Source organism: Chiloscyllium punctatum, chromosome 34, assembly GCF_047496795.1.
Source record: "Chiloscyllium punctatum isolate Juve2018m chromosome 34, sChiPun1.3, whole genome shotgun sequence".
Taxonomy (NCBI): Eukaryota; Metazoa; Chordata; class Chondrichthyes; order Orectolobiformes; family Hemiscylliidae; genus Chiloscyllium; species Chiloscyllium punctatum.
The window spans coordinates 2,631,860-2,645,837 of record NC_092772.1 but is presented as its reverse complement, the minus strand read 5'-3'; the positions used below and the strand labels follow the sequence as shown (position 1 = coordinate 2,645,837).

Sequence of the window (13,978 nt, the reverse complement as noted above, 5' to 3'; positions counted from 1 at the left end):
ACTAACTACCTGCACAGAGTATAACTAAACCCTCCCAGTCTACACTGATACATTTCATCCGGTTTCTGCTGCCATTTTCCCCTTTCTCCTTTCTGCCTCCTGCACACACCATGGGTCATCACGGGTCCAGTGACCCTTCCTCAGAACCGATGACAGCTGGGAAAATTAGAATCCCTTCAGGAAACAGGCCCTTTGGCCCAACAATTCCACACTCACCCTCCAAAGTTTATCCCACCCAGACCCATTCTCCTACTCTATTTCTCACCGTTTACCCGGACTAATGCACATCCCTGAACCCTACAGGAACCTTAGCTGGGCCAATTCACCTAACCTATAGATCTTTGGGCTACAGGAGATAGGGGTTAAAGAGTAACTCATAGGTGGAGACAGAGCCCAAAGAGACACAGGAACATTTGGAAAGATAAAGGAGTGGGGAGTTGGAAAGCTGTTAATGGAGGAGACAGGAACCTTCTAGCATCTCAGTGGCGGTGGTGAAAGTGGCGGCTGATGATCTACATTATGCCTGCAAAAAAGACCTTGAGCTTCCAGTTGCCTGCTCTTTAACACACAAGACTGTTCCCTGTCCAACATCTCTGTCTCATGCTTACTGCAGTGTTCCAGTGAAGCTTGATGCATGCTGGAAGAACACTTCAGAACATACCAAATGGCTTCCTATTTCAAGGACTGCAAATGTCCCCGCACATGTGGTCAACAATGCCCTCCAGTGTATCTCCTCCACTTCCCACACCACTGCCCTTGAACCCCACCCCTCCAAATGCAACAAAGATGGAATCCCACCATCCTCACCTTCCACCCAGATACAACGCATCATCCTCTGCTCTTTCCACCATCAGATCCAACCCCCTGAGATATATTTCCCTCCCCATCCCTTTCATTTCCACAGAGATCATACCTTCTGTGACTTCCACGTTAGATCCACACTCCCCACCAACCCACCCTCCACTCCAGGCACCTTCGCTTGCCACTGCAAGAGGTGGAAAACCTGTACCTACACCTTCCCCTCACCTCCATCCAAGGCACCACTGTATCCTCCCACATCCAGCAGAGAATTCCCTGCCCACCCAAACACCTCACCTATTGTGTCCCTTGCTCTCAGGACGCCAAATTGTGGAGTATTTCAGGGAACATTTCTGGGACACATACACCAGCCAACCCCACCGCTCTGTAGCTGACCATTTCGGCTACCGCCCACCCCCTCCGCCACCATGCTGCCAAGGACATGCAAGTCCTCCATCCCACAAATCCGAGCCACCCGACACCTGGAGGAAGAACACCTCATCTTCCACCTTGGGAACTTTCAACCACACGGCATCAAGGTTTCCTCATCTCCTCTCCCCCAACTTATCTCCGATTCAACCCTCCAACTCGGCAAGACCCTCTTGAACAGCCCCACCTGATATTCTTCCTTTCCAATTGTCCATTCTACCCTCCATCTACAACCACCTATTGCCTCCCTAGCTCCCTTCGCCCAACCCCAAACACCCCTCCCTATTTATCTCTCAGCCATATTCCACCACCCACATTTCTGATGAAATGCTGACATGCCCAATATGTCAATTCTCCTGCTCCTTGCATGCTGCCTGACCTGCTGTGCTTTTCCAGCGCCACACTTTAACACAAGCTGGAAGAACAACACCTAATCTCCCACTTGGGGACCCTGCAACTCTCTGGCTTCAACATCAAATTCAATAATTTTAAGTCCTGAACTCTCCCACGTCCTAGTGTCTTTGCCCCCTACCCCACATACCAGGCCTTGTTATTACGTAGCCTGTCATTACACATTACCTATGGTTAGCCACTAACAGTCCCCATAAACAGCTATTCATCCTCCCCCCGTCAGATCGTTATCCACTCCTTTGTCCAACTGCTCCTCTCTCTCTCTTTGGACTCTATCCCCACCGATCATTTACTCCTTAACCCCTACCTTCTGTATAAAAACGGACATTTTTTTCTCAGTAACATCAGCTCCTGAGGAAGCGTCACTGGATAGGAAATGCGAAATGATTTCTTTTCACAGATGCTGCCAGATCTGTTGAGCTTTTCCAGTACCTTCTGGTTGTGTGTGATTTACAGCATCAAGAGTTCTTGTGGTTCTAATTTACCCGGAGTATCTAGTTCAGGTCCAGCAGACTGAAACAGTGTTTATCAACCTTCCCAGTCCACACTAACTCCATCTCTCTCCCAGTATCTGCTGTCTCTCCCACTCCTTCACATTCAGTCCCCCCTCACAGTGACACTGCGTCTGCAAAGCTGATGGTCATGTGTTGGCCTGCTGGACCCACCCCTCATTCACTCCCATTGGCTGGAGGATCATGCCAACTCTCCTATTGGTCTGAAGCTGTGTCAATCAGCCAGGCCCCATTGTGACCTGAGTGGTGGGATCCTCCCAGGTGCATCAGAGGCTGAGGGGTGACCTCATAGAGGTTTATAAAACCATGAGGGGCCTGGGTAGGATAAATAGACAAGGTCATTTCCCTGGGGTCGGGGAGTCGAGAATGAGAGGGCATAGGTTTAAGATGAGAGGGGAAGAATTTAAAATGGATCTGAGGGGCAATTTTTTCCCCCCACTGAGGTTGGTGCGTGTATGGAATTTTCTGTCGGGAAGTGGAGGATGTTGGTACAATTAAACCATTTGGCATCTGGATGGGTATATGAATAGGAAGGGTGTAGAGTGATATGTGCCAAGTGTTGGCAAATGGGACAAGATTAGGTTGGGATATCTGGTCAGCATGGCCCAGTTTAACCAAAGGGTTTATTTTCATGGTGTACATCTCTACGGCTCTGCCCTGGGATGAGCTTCATCATTCACAGTGAATGCGTCAGTATCACAGAGGACAGGGGCTGGGGGCTATTCAGCCCATTGGGGCTGTACTCTCTCCCTCTGGAGATGGTGCCAATCTATCCCAACTCACCTCCCATTTGGACATAGCCCTCCAAATCCTTCCTTAAAAAAGTTAAATTTCAAATTTGTTTTGACAATAACTACTGAATCTGCATCCAGCTCTTGGTCAAACTGTTCCAGATGCTCAGAACTTAGTGAGTAAAATAATCTTCACATTTTTAACCTGCATTATTTGCCAGTTACCTGAAAATAGTTACTAAAAATTGTGACGTTAAAAATTTCTCACTCTGTCTCTCTGTGAATGAAATACCCTGGAAACAAATCAACTCCTGGTCGAAATCACTGCTTAACCTTCTCAGCTCCAAGGAGAATTGTCTGACCTTCTGCTAAATCTTAATTTTAATTTATTAGTGTCATAGAGATGTACAGCACAGAAACAGACCCATCAGTCCAACTTGTCCATGCCGACCAGATATCCTAAATTAAGCTCGTACCATATGCCAGCAGTTGGCCCATAGCCTTCGAAACCTTTCCCAATCACATATCCAATGAGATGCCTTTTATATGTTGTAACTGAACCTGCCTCCACACTTTCTCTGGCAACTCATTCCATACACGTACCACGTTCAGCTTGAAACTTTGCCCCTAATATCCCTTTTCAATCTTTTCCCTCACGCCTGTGCTTTCTAGTTTTGGACTCACCTAAACAGGAATAAGACCCTGGCTGTTTACCCTATCCATGTCCCTCACGATTTTATCAACCTCTATGGTCACCTCTCAGCATCCGATTCTCCAGTGAAAACAGCCTCAGTCTATTCAGCCTCTCCCTATAACTCAATCCCTCAACCCTGGCAACATCTTTGCATTATTTCTGAATCCTTTCAAGTTTAACAATATCATTCCGATAGCAGGGAGACCAGGACTGAAAGTAGAATTCCAGAAGTGGCTGAATGAATGTCCTGTACAGCCGCAAAATGACGTCAAAACTCCTGTACTCAATGCACTGACCAATAAAGGCAAGTACACCAAACACTTTCTGCACTACCCTGCCTATCTATGATTCCACTTTCAAGGAACTATGAACCTGCACTCCAAGATCTCTTTGTTCAGCAACACTCCCCAGGACCTTCCAATTAAGTGTAGAAGTCCTGCCCTGATTTGCTTTTCCAAAATGCAGAACCTCATTTATCTAAATTAAACTGCATCTGCCACTCCTCAGCCCATTTGATTGGAGTCTCATTGTACTCTCAGGTAACTTTGCTGTCCACTGCACCTCCAATTTTGGTGTCTATTGTAAACCTACTAACCATAGCTCCTATATTCACATAGAAACCATTAAAATAAATGGCAAAAAGCAGTGGACCCAGCACCCAGCCTGACAGCATATTGCTCATTACAGGCTTCCAGTCCAAAAAGCACCCTCCACTATGACACTGACTTCTCAGCAAGGTTAGAGCTCATGGCATACAGGGAGAACTAACCATTTGGATACAGAACTGGCTCTTCAGACTGGAGGACTGTGACTAGTGGACTGTTACAAGGATCACTGCTAGATCCACTACCTTTCATCATTTATATCAATGACTTGGATGTGAACATCGGAGGTATAGTGAGATGACACCAAAACTGGAGGTGTAGTGGACAGTGAAAAAGCTTACCTCAGAGTACAATGGGATCTTGATCAGATGGGTGAATTGGCTCAGGATTGGCATTTTGGGAAAACAAATCTTAGCAGCTCTTATACACTTAATGGTAAGGTCCTGGTGAGTGTTACTGAACAAAGAGACCTTGGAGTGGAGGTAGATAGGATAGTGAAGGCGGCATTTGGTATGCTTTCCTTTATCGGACAAAGTATTGAGTACAGGAGTTGTGAGGTCATGTTGTGGCTGTAGAGGACATTGGTTAGGCCACTTTTGGAACGTTGTGTAGAAATCTGGTCTCCCTCCTATTGGAAGGATGTTGTGAAACTTGAAAGGGTTCAGAAAAGATTTACAAGAACTTTGCCAGGGTTGGGGGATTTGAGCTAGGCTGGGGGTTGAATAGAGGTTGAATAGATTGGGGCTGTATTCCCTGCAGCATCGGAGGCTGAGAGGTGATCTTATCGATGTTTATAAAAACATGAGGTGCATGGATAGGATAAATAGACAAAGTATTTTCCCTGGCGTCGGGGATTCTAGCACGAGAGGGCATAGGTTTACGGTATGAGGGGAAAGACTTTAGAGAGACTTGGGAGACAATGTTTTCACACAGCGGGTGGGACGTGTATGGAATGAGCTGCCAGAGGAAATGGTGGAGGCCATTACGATTGCAACATTTAAAAGGCATCTTCATGTGTATATGAATAGGAAGGATATGGGCCGGGTGCTGACCGGGGGGACTAGATTGCATTGGGATATCTGATCATCATGTACTGGTTGGACTGACGGGTCTCTGTTTCTGTGCTGTCCATCTATGACTCTTTGACCTTCCAGCCAATTCCATATCCAAACAGCTAGTTCCACCAGAATTCTATGGTGTTGAACCTGCTAACCAGTGTGTTATGTGAAACTTTGTGTCTTTCTCAAGTCAAGTTAATGATTTCAATTCACAAAGCCATGCTAACTCTCTCTAATCATTTCTTACCTTTCCAATGACTTGTAAATCCTGTCCCTAAGAATCCCTTCCAACAACTTCTCTGCCACTGACTTCAGGCTCACTGGTCTATAGTTCCCTGGCTTTTCCTGACCACCTTTCTCAAATAATGGCACCAAACCTCCAGCACCTCACCTGTGGCGATCGATGATACAAATATTGCAGCGAGGGGCCCAGCAAAAGCTTCTCTAATTACCCACAAAGTTCTGGGATACACCTGATCAGATTCCAGGGATTTATCCACCTTTATGCATTTTAAGACATCCAGTACCTCCTCCTCTGTAATATGTACACTTGCCAAGTTATCACTATTTATTTCTCCAACTTCTCTAACTTCCATATCCCCTTTCAGTAAAAACTGAAATGAAATAATTACAGAATCTCTCCCACCTCCTGCTGTTCCATAGACAGTCTTGTTGATCTTTGAGGGTCGCTATTCTCTGCCTAGTTATTCTTTTGTCTTTAGTGTATTTGTAGAATCTCGTGGATTCTCCTTAAACCTTCTTCCCAAAGCTATCTCATGTCCCCTTTTTCGCCTCCTGGTTTCCCGCGAGTATACTCCTACTGCCCTTACAGTCCTCTAGGGATTCACACAAACACAGTGCGGTCTGTACCTGCCATATCCTTCCTTCATTTTCTTGACCAGAGCCTCAATTTCGCAGGTCATGCAGCATTCTCGATGCCTCCCAGCCTTGGCCTTAACAGGAACATACTGTCTGTGTACTCTCATTGTCGTAGGCTTATGGAGGCAATGGCAGATGAGGACAGAGAAACAATCATTATCAGTGAAGAGGTCGGGTTGGGAAAGCTAACAACTCATCGTTATCTCTATAATTCCTCTCTAGCCTCAGAACTACCACTATCTCTGGGATCAAAGACATCTCAATCTCTGCAACATCCTCCAATCTCTAATCTCCTCCAGTCTCAACACAGTCTCTATCTTTAATCTTGTCCACCCTCACAAATCTCTGTGATGTGCCTTTCTTTAATTTCAGCCTTCAGGATAACCCATTTTTATTTCAGATTCCTGCACCCAGAGATCCACAATGTCCCGCTTAACCTCTGTCACATTTTCCTCCAAAAAACATTAATCAATCACGTATCATCGATTCGATGATCACCTTCTCTGACCTGGTTTCTATTGTGGCTTGTCATATTCCTATATTATGCGTCTGTGGTCTACATGACAGAAAACGGCGTTGTGGTCCATTGGGTTTATGCTGTAAAGAAATCTCCCAGCTAACTATTTGAACCCCATTTTCCAGCACAGAGCCCATAGACCTGTCAGCCTTGGCCTTGCAAGTGTGTTCCTAAATAGATTTTAAATGCCATCGGGATTTCTGTCTCTCACTCTCTTCCAGACAGTGAGGTTTAGTGCAACTGTTGCTCGATGCTATCACCCACAGGGTTCAGAAGAGCTGGGTCTGTGCGAACCACAGATCACCCACACATTGTGAAGGGTGGCAGGGTCCCTGACAGGGGGCACAGGAGATTTACCAGGATGGTTCAAGGAACGGGGGAATTTAGTTGCAGAATTTGTGGGGCTTTTTTAACATTAATTGTTCACGTGACATGTTTGTTGCTAATACACATCAAGAATAACCATCCGCAATTAATGGACTCTCCTTTTCAACCTCTCCCCTTGCCTGCGCTGTGGTAATATTCAGGTTAACCACTACCAGACATCTCTCTCTGATGAGAGAGCAGTCCTATGGTCGGGTAGGACAATGCTGACTTGATCTTTTACACAGTGATGCCACTGTGCCTCGAGGGTGGCGAAAGGGAATGCTGAAGGTGGTGGATGGGAAACCACTCAGGTACAGTACTTTATCCTGGAGGATGTTCACTTTCTTTAATATTGTTGGGGGGGGGGGGGGGGTGTGCACTGATGCAGGCAAGTGGAGAATGTTCCAACACAACCCTGATGTGTACCTGAAAGAGCGCAAACAGACATTGGGAAATCAGCGGTTTATAAAAACAGAGTATTCTCCTTGCAGCAAAGGAAATTTGGCGAGCTGTGACAAAGCGGTTTATAAAAGTTACACATTATAATAATAAACCTTACACCCATCAGCTCATTATACAAGGATTACAGGACACATGTTGAACATTTGGGAAGATCTATTGAGAGGATGGTTTGATTCAAAGGAGAACTTTTATTCAGCAAATGGTATTGATCTGGAACACAATACGAATATCCAGGGCCTGATGTATTGAGTAATTCTGTCAGAGTTTGGCGTTACAATGACTGAGATTACCATCTGAATATCTGCCTGTAATACAAGTTTATAAAATCCGTCACTGTTAGTCCAAGTTTGAAACTCATACAATCGCCTCCTCCTGGCCCAGGAGGACTGTACACATTACCCCTGGTGGAGGTCAGCAGGCACTTCAAGGGCAAATCTATGTGGGTTTCTATGAGTTTCCAAATTGGGACTTCATGTGACTGAACATGGGACAGAATGTCCCAAGATTCAGTGAGATATGGAGAGCAGGATTTGCTTCCTTTTCTTTCCTTCCATTCTGCCGCTGTGCCACCTCAATAAGACATGGGGTGTGAAAGGCTCATGCACCTTGATGGGCAAGATGTCTCCATTCTGACCAATGGGCAGCAACCTCCTCCCAGTCATGAAACAGAGTATCCCTGAAAGATAGCAACTGTGCATGCTTCCCACTGCCCAGTGCTCACAGTACATGTTTAGAATAATTAGGGGGTAATCTCCTAGAAAAGGGTTAACAGGAAAGTTCCAAAAGGTTATAAACAGTTTACAGAGAGATATTCACAGGAAACCTGGGCAACAAGTTGTCAAATAGAGTATAACTTGGGATAAACTGTAGAAAGCTGCACCACAAAGGGACTGGGGGAAATGAGCAGGAAACACAGAAAGCGAGCACACAGTTACAACATGGAATCAGGAAGGGGAATGGAATGCTGTCCCTTATTTCAAAGAGATTGCAACATAAGAGTTTGGAGTATATACCTTAGGGCAACTAAACAAATGGCAAGTGAGACCACATCTGGAGTAACGTGAACAGATTTGGTCACTTTAGTTCATGAAATAGAGCAGTTTATTGGAGGCATTTCAGAGAAGATCCATTGGGATGATCCCTGTTTTGAAGGGATTATCCTGTAAGCAAAGGCTGAATAAGTTGGGAATATACTCACTGGACTTTGGAAGAATGAGAGGAGATCTCTTTGAAACATACAGGATTCTGTCATGGTTTGACAGGGTAAATATGGAGAAGATATGTCCCATTACGGGTGAGTCTTGAACCAGATTCTGGTTCAGTCGCGGAATCAAGGGGTTCTGTTTCAGATTTGTCAAGTTAAAGGCAACACCGACACAGGTTAGGGTTTCAGTAGCAATGGAGCTGGGGTGAGAAGGAGACAAGCAACTTTTTAGAGATTGGAATTTGTGGTGTTTGTGATTGTGTAGATGTCTGATCAGAAGGTCATCTTGGGGTCAGATATGAAAGCAATACTGTGAAGAATGTAGTTCTGCCTCAGACACTTCCCAGTGAGAGGGAGGGACACAGCAGTAAGGGAAATGAATTTGGAATAGCAACTGAAGGCAATGGGTTTAACAATTATAGTGTTTCATTGTAGTGAATTGCAGCTAATCGAAGCGCGGTAAGCAGTTTGATAACTGAGTAACAGTGGAGTAATGGAGACGGATGATGGAGAGGGAGAGCTGGGCATTGCCAGTGTACATGTGAAACCTAACACGGTGCTTCTGGGCGATGTTACCTCCTGGCAGTATGTAGGTGAGAAACAGGATGGACCAAGGATAGATCCTGGAGGGACACCAAATACAAGGAACTCAGAAAGGAGAGTGGAGATGGAGCAGGATTTTCCAATGATGGCGAGGTCAAATATTAGGTTTTAGCAGAATGGGAGAGAAGGACATAACCAGAAAAGACAGACAGACAGATCATGGAACAATATCAGTGAATTGCGAAGGGGGGTGGGCGGGGGGGTGGGGGGAGGGTGGTGACAAGCAGGAGGATGAGACAGAGATTTGGAATGTCCATGATTTAGCTACACTAGGGTAAATGGTCAAGATGACCTCGAATAAGGCTTGACAAGGGACTCGAGGAAATGCAAATTTAGGACTAAAATCAGGAGCACCCTTGTGAGGCAGTTTGGCTCGGTGGGCTAGTGGAGAGGGAGGAAAGAAGCAGAGGCAGCTGATTGGATTGTCTCAATGTTATGGAGAGTGAAACTCCATGTGCTCCTCACTCTTGTTGTTGGAGGGGAGGATGGAGGAGACAGGATAATGGACGGTGTTTTTATCTCCAAAACAATAAACAAAACCTGTGATAGTGATTCTAAAAATAAGTGAACAAGCCTGTCATATTTATCATTTACCAAGAATATTAAAATATACAACTGAAGTTCAGGTTTGAATCCCAAATCGGTAGAGGTTGGCTCTGAATTGAAGAAAAAAATAAATGGAATGAAGAATCTACTGTTTGCCATGGAACCATTGGGGATGTTTTTCTGCCATTGACAATGTCCTTGAGGGAAAGAAACCCGACAGTGGCCCATCAAGTCACTCATTGTATTAATCACTGCACAGTCTCAACAAAGGAATGAAACTGGATGGACCACATTCCATCTACCAATGCACTGGCAACTACAACCACACAGTCAGCCCTCTTGACCCTGCAACTTCTGCCTCACTGTGGGCCAACAGCAGCAACAGAACTGTACTCCAGCCCAATCTGAAATCCCATGGCCTGATAACCCGCAATTAACCATTAACATCAAGCGTGGGGAATCAACCCTGGTTCAATGGTGAATGCAGGAGGGCATGCCAGGAGCAGTACCAGTCATACCTAAAAATGAGGTGCCAACCTGGTGGAGCTACCAAACCTGCATGCCAAACAGCACAAGCGACACCAAGTAGAACTAAGTGAACCCATAACCAATGGATTAGATCAGAGTTCTGCCACACCTAGTCAAGAATAGTGATGGACAAATAAACAACTCACTGGAGGAAGCATCACAGATATCCCTACCCTTACCGATGGAGGGGTCTCACACATTCATGCAACAGATAAGAGGACAGCGTTAGCAGCAATTTTCAGCCAGCAGTGCCAAGTGGATGAGCCTTCTACATTGGTCCCTCACATCACAGATATCAATCGACTTGGTTGAAAACTCATTTCCAATCAGATCAAGAAATGGATAAGCAGTTTAAAAGGTATGGGCCCTGCCAATAATACTGTTGGCTGTGCTCTAGAACCTGCTGCCCACCAAGGCAAGTACTGTTCCAGCACTGGCACCTACTGACTTTGTGGAACATTGCTCAGGGATGTTCCAACACAACAACACAGGGCAGATCGAACTCAGCCAATTCCCCTCCATCAGTCCACACTCGCTCAGCAGTGAAATGTTGGAAGGTGTCATCAACAGTGCTGTCACGCAGCTGCTCAGCAATAACCTGCTCAGTGATGCCCATTTTGGGTTCTGCCAGGGCTTCCTGAGCTTGTTACAGACTTTATCCACAAACTGACAAACAGCTGAATGAGGCGAGGATGACAAGCCAGACCCCCTCTAAGACCACTATTTCAACTTCAGTGATATCACCTGACCTCACCACAGTCTCAGCTCATTTGCTGAAACTCTCATTCATTCCTTTTGTTAACTCTAGATTTCATTGTCTAAACCCACTCCTGGCCAGCATCCCACATTCACCCTCCCAATAATCTCAAGAATATTGAAAACTCTACTGCCGAAGTGCTCATTTGTACCAAAACTTGCTGATCAATCAAAAGACTCCCATTTGTAAGCGACAACAATTTACTTTCGCACCTTTGAATTAATTCCTGGCTGTAATCATTCCTATCTCCCTGCACCACACACCCTTTCATATCTCAATAACTCATTTTAGTTCAGACTCTCAATGATGTGTTTATTTTTGAGTTCAGCTGTGTGACTGTTTCTATAGACTCCAACGGAACATGGTCTGGAATCCCCACTCTAACCCTCTAAGATCTACTTACTTCCTTTAAGGCATTCTTGAAAAACTGCTTATTTGGCAATGGTTTTGGTCACTGGACACAATATTCTCCATCTGTAGCCTTATGTCAAAACTTCTCAATAATATTTTTGTGAAATTAAAACCATGATGATTTGTACAGATATCTTCTACTCTTCAATATCGCTGAGTGAATAATCTGTAATGTCTCTTACCCAACCATGCTGTGGGAGCACCTTCACCACACAAACTGCAGCAGTACAAGGCAGTCAAACATCACCCTCTCCACAGGCAACAAGGCTTTGGCATTGATCACTGGTTTCTGTGGAAGGAGAAATACACAGTTGATGTTTCAGGGAGTGCAATATGAATTACAGGGAATGAAAATGGTGCAGAATTTGACTGTCAGAAATTGAAGGAAAATGCACTCGCTTATTGGAAAAAAGAATTCTTGACTGTCAAAGATATTGTGGAAAAGATAAACTGATAATGGAACAGCGTATGGTCAGGAGCCGGGCAGCAGTGGACAATTCATTTACATTCCTGAAGAAGGGCTCATGCCCGAAACGTCGATTCTCCTGCTCCTCGGATGCTGCCTGGCCTGCTGTGTTTTTCCAGCTCTACATTTTTCAATTCATTTACAAAACAGCTGTGAAAGTAATAGTCAAATACTATACACAGCAAAAAATACACCCATGAGACACTGAGGAAGCTAGATACTGAACAAGTGGACATCAGAGAACCCAGAGGTGAACCAGAGCAGAGTTCACTTTTATGATCCCACAGTCAAGGATGTCTAGCACAGAAACAGGCTTTTTCGGTCTAACCTATGCCAACCAGATATCCTAGCTTAATCTATCTAAATTAAATCCTATCTGCCACTCCTCAGCCCATTGGCCCATCTGATCAATACCCAACTCTATTCTGAGATAACCTCCTTCATTGTCCACAATACCTCCAATTTTGGTGTCACCTGCAAACTTACTAACTATACGGCGTCTATTCACATCCAAATCACTTAAATGAATGATGAAACAAATCCAGAAAAAAAAAACATTTCTCTGGGTTTGAAAATGCTGTGTAAATCCTGCCGTCTGACTCTTTTTACCAGGGAAGGCTGTACATCCATCCCTCTGAACATTGCCCCCTACAAAGGTGGCGGCCGCGCACGTGTCCAGTGAATCATTGCCCCGAATAAAGATGGCGGCGCTCACTCGGGTCGATTACTCAACGAGGCATATTCCCGTTTGTGCAAAAGTTTCAAATTTGTATTTTCCGATGTGTATCAAATGATTGTAAAACCTCTCAGGCCATTCCAACACCATTTCCCTCCCCCTTCCTGCTGTTTGTTTATTTCTTTCCTTACCAATAGCACTCCGCACATGTCCCTAAAATCCGCGCCCACCGCGAGGATGATCACGTGGTATAGTCTAGTCCCGCCCTCATTCACTGATTGGTCGAAGGAAAAACTGCCCCGCCAAGTCCTCCAGCTCCGCCCCTGTCTAGGCATTGGTCCGCCGCTGACATCAATCACTTTTTCGGTCCAACCTGTCTCTGACAACCAGATATACTCACCTCATTTATCTAAATTAAATCCTATCTGCCTGTCCCCAGCCCACTGGCCCATCTGATCAATATCCCATTGTATTCTGAGATAACCTTCTTCATTGTCCACAATACCAACTGTTGGCTGGAGCATGCGCACTGCTTCGTGGCTTTTGTTGCTGTTTATCAGTTAAAAGAGTGAGGGACAAAGTTAAAAATCACACAACCACCTGATGAAGGACCAGCAAAGTAGTGCTTTCAAATAAACCTGTTGGACTATAACCTGGTGTTGTGTGAATTTTAATTTTGTCCATCCTAATCCAACACCAGCACCTCCAAGTCACGAGTGAGGGAGGAATGCATAACATAAGAACAAGAGATTGAGGAAAAGGAGAAGGCCGTCCTGCACTTCGAGCCTGCTCTACCATTCAATAAGATCATGGCTGATCATTACGGGGATGCAGAACCAATTACCCACGTTCTCACCGTATTCCTTAATTAATTATTTCTTTTTAAAAAAAACTAACTTAGCTTTAAAAACGTTCATTGAACGAGCATCAACTACTTCCCTGGGCAATGCACTCCATCAAGGTCAAGACGTTCCTTCTCAATTCACTCCTAAATTTGCTTCATCTAATGTTGTGGTGATGCCCTCTTGTCCTAGCTTCACCTGCCAGTGGAAACATCCTCTCTACTTCTATTTTATTTATTCCATTCATTATTTTATATCTATCCATTCTTCTGAATTCCACTGAATATAATCCCAATCTACTCAGTCTCTGTTAAGCCAAACCCCTCACCTCCAGAATCAACATACTTAATCTCCTCTGCACCCCCTCTAGTGCCAGTACATCCTTGAGCAAGTAAGGAGATAAAAACTGCATGCAGTACTCCATGTGTGGCCTCACCAGCACCCACTGTAGCTAGAACATAACCTCTGCTTTTAAACACAATC

At 45.0% G+C, this 13,978-nt stretch overlaps 1 long non-coding RNA gene across 1 annotated transcript in view; it reads right to left on the bottom strand.

Moving 5' to 3' along the window:
• LOC140458756 (uncharacterized) overlaps nt 1-12,899 on the bottom strand; it is a 35,311-nt gene extending 22,412 nt beyond the window's left edge. The window contains exons 1-2 of the long non-coding RNA XR_011953638.1: nt 12,845-12,899; nt 11,694-11,800 (exon numbers count right to left, since the gene is read on the bottom strand). This is a non-coding gene — a long non-coding RNA (uncharacterized lncRNA). The remainder of the gene's footprint in view (nt 1-11,693; nt 11,801-12,844) is intronic.
• Between the last annotated feature and the right edge of the window lie 1,079 nt (nt 12,900-13,978).